This window comes from Merops nubicus, unplaced genomic scaffold (genome assembly GCF_000691845.1).
Source record: "Merops nubicus isolate BGI_N331 unplaced genomic scaffold, ASM69184v1 scaffold2604, whole genome shotgun sequence".
NCBI classification, from domain to species: domain Eukaryota; kingdom Metazoa; phylum Chordata; class Aves; order Coraciiformes; family Meropidae; genus Merops; species Merops nubicus.
Genome location: NW_008602072.1, coordinates 19,447 through 28,245, shown reverse-complemented (window position 1 = coordinate 28,245; position 8,799 = coordinate 19,447).

Here is an 8,799-nt window from a genome sequence, read left to right as displayed (position 1 = left end):
GCAGTACTCTTGTGCCACTGACAGAGAATAAGGATTTCACCAAACACACAGCTCATTACAGGCCTCTAGTGGTAGAAATAAAAATACATATATTAGGATCGAACCCTGCAGCAGATCCTGATAGTACTTATTCCAGTCTTAATAAACTGCATAATGCTTTCTCTTTATAGATTTGGCCTGCTAGTGTGCTTACTTGAGGGAAGTGGAAATTCTTCAGAGGTCAGAGACGTCAGTGACAATTTTCTGTTAGTCTGAAAACCACAATGAGAAAGTAAACTAAGTTAAAAAAGAGAAAAGTACATGGTTTGTAGTCCTACTCTTCCTCAGTTTCAAGGGCTATTTGCAGTAGCCAGAAGAGGTAGAATGCAAGCCCTCCTTGTGAGTCTGGCAGGTTACAACCATGCTCCAGAGGCTTAAGCCTTACCACTGCTTTTTCTGCCAGATCTGTGTGTGCCCAGGACCCTGGCAGTCTGGTCATTGTCTGGTTGGTATCACCTCCCTGACAAATTCAAAGGTGTAGCTGTCCAGAAGCATCCTCGTTTCAGTCCTTGTAAAGGAGTGTACCACCCTGCCAGGCTGATCTGGTGGCAATTAACACTTTATTTGTCCAGCACAAACGTATTTGTCTTGCATAAAGTGCAAGACAGTGAGTAGTTAAGTCCCAAAGGGTTGTTTGGTGATTTTCTTGGTTGTTTGTTCTTTTTTTTTTTTTTGAGAATTACTAATTTTCCCTAATATTAAGAATAATACTGTCAAACATAGCTTCATTTCTGAGAGAAACATAACATGACCTTATACCTCCCAAAGCTGGACTTCTGTACCATTTCCACTACCTTCTTGCTTCTCAAGCTTATGTTCAAAAGGAGCTGAGAACTGCAGGTGAAGAACAGAAAGAGAGACAATTTGCAGGATGTGCAGGTAATGATTCCTTTGGTAGTCTTAAGTGGAAAGTGATAGTGAAACTCAAAGAGGGTTGAGGATGTGGGGGGAAATGATGTCTGCATGGTAGAACAGAGATAGGGATACCTGCATATATTGAACACTTATGGTCACAAGGCCATATACAGTGTCTTTAAATGGGAGGATCTCAAAATACTGCATAAAGGTTAGTATGGCTCACGGGTTGCCTGTAAGGAAGTTATCCCTGTTTTATAGGAGTGATACCAGTGAAAAAGTAGAAGTAAACACAGCCTGGCTCACACAAGAATAGCTGGGAGCTGTGGGCTGTAGGAGGCTGGACTGACATGGCATAACCAGGATCTAGACCCTGCAAACAGTAGTGTATGGCTCAAACTCAGCATTTGACTACACTCTTAAGGAAGTTAATAATTTCTTAACATTGTTGATAGGAGTACTATATGTAAAAATAGTGTGGAGTGTCAGAAGTGGTTGTTAGATAAATTATTCTGCCTTTTTTTTTTTTTTTTCTACTTAGGTGTTCTTTATTGGACAATGGTCACGGCACTTTAGTGAAGGAGTAGGCAAATTTCAGAGGCTTCAGAAGAGAGCAATTGAAATACTATATACTGGGGGAATAAAGAGCTGGGGAGGAAAGCTTAAGCAGACTGGACAAGGTCATTCTGCAGGACAGGTGAGTGAGGGCATGTGTAAGCAGAATTGACATCAAAATCTCTGTACGACCATGGGCTATGGAAGATGTGATGGCAGAAAAGGGTAAAATTCTGTTGAGATAGGTATTCAAGTCAGAATATCATATTTGGAATTGAATGTGTTACTATAAGATGCATCCTCTTAGATTTCTTTAAATCCTCTTCTCTCCACTTACCATCCAGGGGAAGAAGTATCTGCATTGCTGAAGTTTATCAGGTAGAGTAAAAAAGAACCTGCTCATCCTTTAATACACTCATTTATTCCTTTCTTCTGGGTTTCCTTGTAACACTCCTCTATCTTTTCCAGGTGATATGCCAGTTGTACCATTTTGGTACAAATAGCACCAACGTTTCTCAAATATTCCCACTCACAATTCACCATGAAATTCCAGTGAGCTGCAGCCATGAGCTTGGAAGTAATCACTCTTTGTGTTACCTGTATTCACACATGTTTGTAGCTATGTTTGATGACAAGTTCATTGTCTTTGGTTGCTGTCCAGTGAGATGAAATCCAGTGACCTACTGGAAATTGCATCTAGTACAGGAAATTTTGTGGGAAAAGGGAAAAATACTGCCATACTATTAAGTGGTACCTAGTTATGATAAAAAACTTCCTTCATGTAGCCCAATAGCCCAGTTGCAGGACATCCTGCCATTGTTGCTAAGCCAACACATGCCAAATTTTTAAACAGATTGTTTTTGAAGCAGATGCATCTACTTAATGTTCCCAAGTACACAAGAAGAGACTGTGGTGACTGAGACATGAATAAAGGCTCATGGCTGCATGGCAAAAAAATGTTCAGGTAGTAAAATAACTGGCATCAGTCCCTAGTCCACAACTGGGCCCTGGCATCTATGGCTGACTTCCAGGTAGCTCACAGGGAATTAATGTTTGCCTGAGATCTACATAATATCTCTGATAATCCATTTACTGATGTATGAGATCCAACAGGAGTAATTCCTGGATACTGCTGAAGGGTGGGTTACTCTGCTAATTTAGTACCACACATGGTCTGTCCTCTTTCTGACTGATCAGTGCCTCTGATGGGAGTGGAAACCTTCTTGCCTCCCCTCCACCGCTGAGTGGATTCTCTTGTTGTATCGCCAGCTCCCCAGAATAAAACTGAAGCACTCAGAGGGCACGTTGGGCTCTTCACTCATCCCCTTTTACTGTGGCAGCTGCTGTCTGGCTACATCCCTACTCCTGGGGAACAGGGCTGGGCAAATGAGGCTGTGAAATCCCAAAGTGACTCTCTTTGTAAGTGGGGTGGGAAGGACCTACTGATGAATTATGTGGAGGGAAGTTACGGTGCTGCACAAACCAGCCTGGTGATTACTTATACTTGGCAACATGCTTTCACTTATCAGAGTCCTGAATGTCCTTTGGAAACACTTTTTCAGGGAGTAACAGGGAACCTTTAAATCTGTGCTTCTGCCTTACCTATTTAGTACAGAGATGGGATTGTCAACCAGAGGCTCAGCATAATATTCCAGTTTGAGTGCACAGTCTCTTTACTCTTAAGGAAGCCCGTGACCCATGTGAAGATTTTTTTTCTCTCAAAAACAGGTCCTTCTTTTTCTATCTGCTTTCTTTATATCGTTAGTTTGGGCATTGCTAGCTCTACAGTCAGGATACCATGTTTTTATTGTCTAAATCTCCTCATGACAGACATTTGAAAGGCTTCCTTGATACGTTAGACATGAAGGGAAGAAGTTGTACACCATCTCTTCTTTTAAGAAACTAATGAGACAGAGGTATGTGATCTGCATAGTCAGAAGTTGTCCTTCTTTCCAATATTGTGTTGTCTCCCCTGTGGCAGAGATCAGCATTTTCCTCTCAAGAGGGTAGTGTGTTGACTTCCAGTTAGGAGTATATGCTATCATTAGGAGTGGCTTTCCTATCCTGAATAGGATCAGTTCTAAACTTCTTGCAGTACTTAGGAAGGAAGGCTGAAGTATATTGCAACTGGAAGTATACTAAGCTACCAAAGCAGGGTTGCTATTCCACATCATCACACAGGATTTGGCCTATAGCCTGTAATTATGACAAGACCTGTGACTATGGGCTAGGTTAACCTTCCCTAGTACGTAATGTGCTTGCAGGGGAATGGGGAGCAGTAGGGTTCACATTGCTGCATGCTGTAGCAGGAGGAGAGAGAATTCCTGCATGTTACTCTGGCTGATTTGTTATCACCTTTATGAGGACTGTACTAGCCAGCAGCAATAGTGATATTAATGATGCTTCCCATGAACATACTGTCTTTTACCCGAGGATCACCAAGCATATGTAAACAGTAATTAAGCTCCACAACACCTCAGGGAGTGACAAAATATTCACGTCACTCACTTTTACAATGCAGCTTTGCAGCTGTCTGACTGCATATGGCCTTGCCAGCTACTGACTGATTCACCACTAACCTAAGGAGCCTACCAGAACTGGAGTCACAACTGCACTCTTCTTCTCCAATAAATGGAGGGGGAGTAGCAATTTCCCCCCCCTCCCCTGGTGATCATCCTCATTGTTTTTATTGCTGTGAGAGCAGTATATAAAATCCAGCCAAAGTCTCCCCATTAAGGAAGTTGCCACTCTTTCAGTTTGAAGGAAGGTGTGTTACCTCAGTAAAGGCAGGTGTCACGATGCCTTCTGTCACAAGTTGTATTAACTCACGGTACTCTTCCATTTCACATCATCTGTGCACAGGTGGAGATTAAGGATGGGCTTGTCCTGGGCTGCATCAAAAGAAGCGTGTCCAGCAGGTCGAGGGAGGTGATTCTCCCCCTCTGCTCCACTCTCATGAGACCCCACCTGGAGTATTGTGTCCAGCTCTGGGGCTGCCAACACAAGAAGGGCATGGACCTCTTGGTGTTGGTCCAGAGGAGGGCCACAAAGGTGATCAGGGGGCTGGAGCACCTCTCCTGTGAGGACAGCCTGAGAGCATTGGGGTTGTTCTGCCTGGATAAGAGAAATCTCCAGAGAGACCTTCTTGCAGCCTTCCAGTATCTGAAGAGGGCCTACAAGAAAGCTGAGGAGGAACTTTTTACAAGGGCTTGTAATGATAGGCCAAGGGGTAATGGCTTCAAACTTGAAGAGGGTAGATTTAGATTCAGTGTAAGGAATAAGTTCACTACAAGGGTGGTGAGACACTGGAACAGGTAGCTCAGTGAAGTTGTGGATGCTCCATCACTGGAGGTTTTCAAGACCAGGTTGGATGGAGCCTCTGTGCAGCCTGGTCTAGTGATAGGTGTGCCTGCTCATGGCAGGGGTTTGGAACAAGATGATCTTTAAGGTCCCTTTCAGCCTAAGCCATTCTATGATTGTAAATGTAAGGCAATTTCAGGAAGCTGTCTGCTGTTTTCCAAATGATAATTGTATCAGAAGGACAGAGATCAGAACATTATGTACTACCTCTTGGCTACAGTATTCACCATTAGAAGTTGGAAAGCTGAATTGTTCAGTTTCTGGCTCCTATAAATATCTGCTCTGTTTGGCTTCCAGATCACTGCGAGCAGATTACCAGATCATTAAAGGAGGAAAAAGGATTTTGAATCTTCAATATTTATTGGTACTATAAATACTTTGGTAGTCACTGTGTGGGGAATTGGACCCTGCAGAACTTGCAATTTTCATGTGAGAGAATCTTAGCTTTGCAGATGTGGGCAGGATAAAGGTAGGAGTAGGGAAAATGGGAATAGAAAGTATGGTGGTAAGAGTTAGGGAGACATCCTGGTTTGGCATTTGCCTGTTGATCACCTCATGCCAGCCATCTGCAGGCATAACTAGAGTGAAAGATCTGAAGATGAAAAGGAATGAGACAGTAGATGTACTCATTTCTGTGGGGAGGTTTCTCTAGGTGTAGGGCTAGAACAGAAGGGGATGAAAGCATGGTGGCATGACAGAGATTTATGTAAGACTAATTTGATGTAGACATCTTTACAGAGGGAAGATGATATGGGTATCTGTCAGGTGAACAAGAAGAGGGAGAGATGTCTTGGAGATATCTTTCAGAATCCCCATGAGGCTGACAGATGTTGGTGTGGTAATGCAGAGCATCTGATTTCAAAACCAGAATACAAATTATTTACTTCTGGTGCCAGGATTTCAATTACAAAAGCATCCTCTTTGCTGTAGTGCGATCCTCAGTCATTTGTAGGTGGCCAGCACAAAATCTATTCAGCATTTATGTCTCTCTTCAGCCTCTGAAGTAGCATCTAGGGTGACCAGCATGTTTGATCACCTAGGTGTGCATAGTGGAGGAATATCATAAGGTAGGGTACAGGCAAGGGAAAAAAAAAAAAGAAATCTCTTCTCCAGTGGCAGTGGATGCTTGGTGGCAAGTGCTGTTTTGGACTTTCCCTTCAGAAGGAAGAGCTGGCCAGGATTAATGTCTCAGTTCAGTGATGTTGGTGGTTTTGTGTGGGAGTAAAATAGAAGAGGAAAATTCTCCAAAGAACCGAAACGTTCACATATTACAAAGACGGAGGTTTATATTTGGTATGTATTCCTGTGATTTTGGTTGGGAAAACGAGAGACAGGGCTCATCATTGCAGGTCAGACAGCCACAGCACTCTAGGCTTATTGTGTGGATACTGCACTTGTTGCAGCAGCAGTTAAATGTGTGTTCTGGCCATGGCTTATACATGCTCTAAATGCTGTAAGGTCTGGGTTTGGGGATCCAGATGCTGATTACATCAGAGGCTCTGAATAAGCTGTTTCATTCCACGTGCTCTGTACAGCTCTAGGACTAGAACAATATTCCTGGCATCTCTTGTGTTGGGATTCCTCCAGTTTTATTGCCCTGTTTCAGAGTTCATCATCAGTGACTCCTTTTATAGCAAACGGAGAGCGAGGGGCAGGTCCAGAGGGCAACTCCTTTCTAAGACTGACATCTAAGTTATGGGAGATAAGTAGATTACTAGAGGATCTTATTTCTCTGTGCAACTATTCTTGGGTCCTGGAGGCACCAGTTCAGAACTGGGCATATAAAGCTAGGTGAGATAATCCCCAACTTAATGTCTAAATGAAAGCTCATCAGTTCCGCCTTTTTTTCTTTTGGCTTTTCACTTCTGGCCAAGATCTTAGCATTAAAACTTTGTTGCTACCACCACCTCTAAAAGCTTGCAGGCTTTTTTAATGAGGCCATTATTACCTAGTTGGCAAAGACATATTTTTCAGCTCATTTCTGTGGGGTTTTTGAATGATGTTTGGGATCAGCATTAAGTTACTTCTTCTTACCAGTCACAGGCTCCTACAACCAAGACTGATGCTCAGTCACAAGAGCACATAATGAGAAAAGATTCTTACCTCAAAGAACTGGTCAAATATGTAGTCAAGACTGACAAAAGGTGAGTATGGAAGCAAAGAGAACTCGATTCAGATGCCAGTACATAAGCATCTAGTGCTACTGGAGATTCCTTAGGATCGCTCTGATACCCATGTGGAGGTCACAGACATGGTACAGGACATGTAGGAATCATTTGCCTTCTAGAGCAGCAGGAGGTCAGGTGAGATACCTTAGGGCACCCTGAATGTCAGTAGATTCCTGTGTGTGGGCAGCTGAATCAGTCCTTAGAGCTCCCCTAAAGCTCTAAATATAATAAGAAGCTAAATCAGATGTAGATACCTATATGTAGACACCTACATTTAGGTGTCTTTTAAGATGATTCCCATCTGAAATCACTTGCCCAAGGTCACAGAGATAATAGGCTGAGAGCCAGGAGCAGAATCATGGTCTTGCACCCAACAGGGCAGAATGTGGCTGATACAGCTGGACACTCACTACAGGTCACCTTCACCACCCTCCTGTGAGACAGGCCAGTTTCCCTTCTTTTTTACAGGTTTGGAAACTGAAGCATAGAGGGGCTGAATGACTTTTCTGAGACCACAGGGTGTGCTTCATATACCGTATGCAGAATGATTAAACTGAAAAATCTATGCTAGTAAAATTTAAATTCTGGGGTTTAAGACTATAATTTATGCAAGAGCTGCTGTAATCTTCCAGTCCTATGCATAGAGACGGGCTGCTCGGTACCTCTGCCAAAACCTTTCTTCCTGTAATCTGTGCTAAACCTTCCAAGGTCTGTGCGATTGTTTGCGTGGTGTGTGAGGCAATCAAGAAACAGAATCCCTGTGCAAGAAAGAGCTGCTTCCTTCAACTGCTTCACAATGCATCTTAAGGGCTTCTGTTTGCTCTAAATAGATGAGAGTTTGGATTTTGTCACTCACAAGAGCTTTGTGGACTAGACCCAAATACACTGAAAAGTTTGGTTAGGTTTTCAGAGTGTTTTAATGCTGGTTGATTGTCACATGAAATCACTGCATTTCTCCAGAAACATATAGGAGGTGGTAATTGCATATTAACAAAGCAAATTGACTCATTCAATTATTAGTCTGTAGGAAATTCTATGACTGTAAAAGCATCTATTATTATGTTACCCATTGTTGAGATTACTCATAAAAACAGCTGTTAGTTATTTCTGTTGTTAGCAATTGAAAGCTGATGTGGGAAGTAGAGGAGATTACACAAGCCATTTTAGAAGTTCAGAGCTTTCTTTGGAGGACAGTCTTGCCAAGGAGCAAGGCAGTGCTTCATCTGCTGGTAGTGCTGGCAATCTGATCCTGTCCTTGAACCTCTCATGGTTTAAGTACACTAACCCTGGGAGGTGTGTTACCTCATAAGTTACTGGAGACTTTGTTTAGCAAGAGCACAGATATAGATATGAGCTGAATGAGAATTAATTACTTTTTTCACCTTCCTGTGCTGTGGCATCCACAGCTCTGACACTTGCATCTCACTGAAGCTTTTCTCCAGCTCCAGGACCCTCCATTCCAGATGAATGGTCAGGAAAGTAGCACCTGAGATGTATGCTGTGAACTAGTGGTGTACATCTTGCTTTGGACTTCGTCCCTGGTCAGGTGGCATCAGTGTCATACATAAGTTACAAGTTATTTTAAAGTAATTTTAATGACTGGTATAGAAAACACTGCGTATGAATATTTGCATTCATAAAGCACTTGAAAGGTTTGGTTCAGTTAAATTGCATATGAAGTGAATTTGATGCCATTCAAGTTTTCCAAGGGCTAGGTATATGCAAGTTTTAGAAGATATCTGGCCACGTCAGATCTTTCAATGGCAGATAAGGTTCTGGTGCCTTCACTGGTTAGAGATTCTTCAGCCCACATTGAAATTCC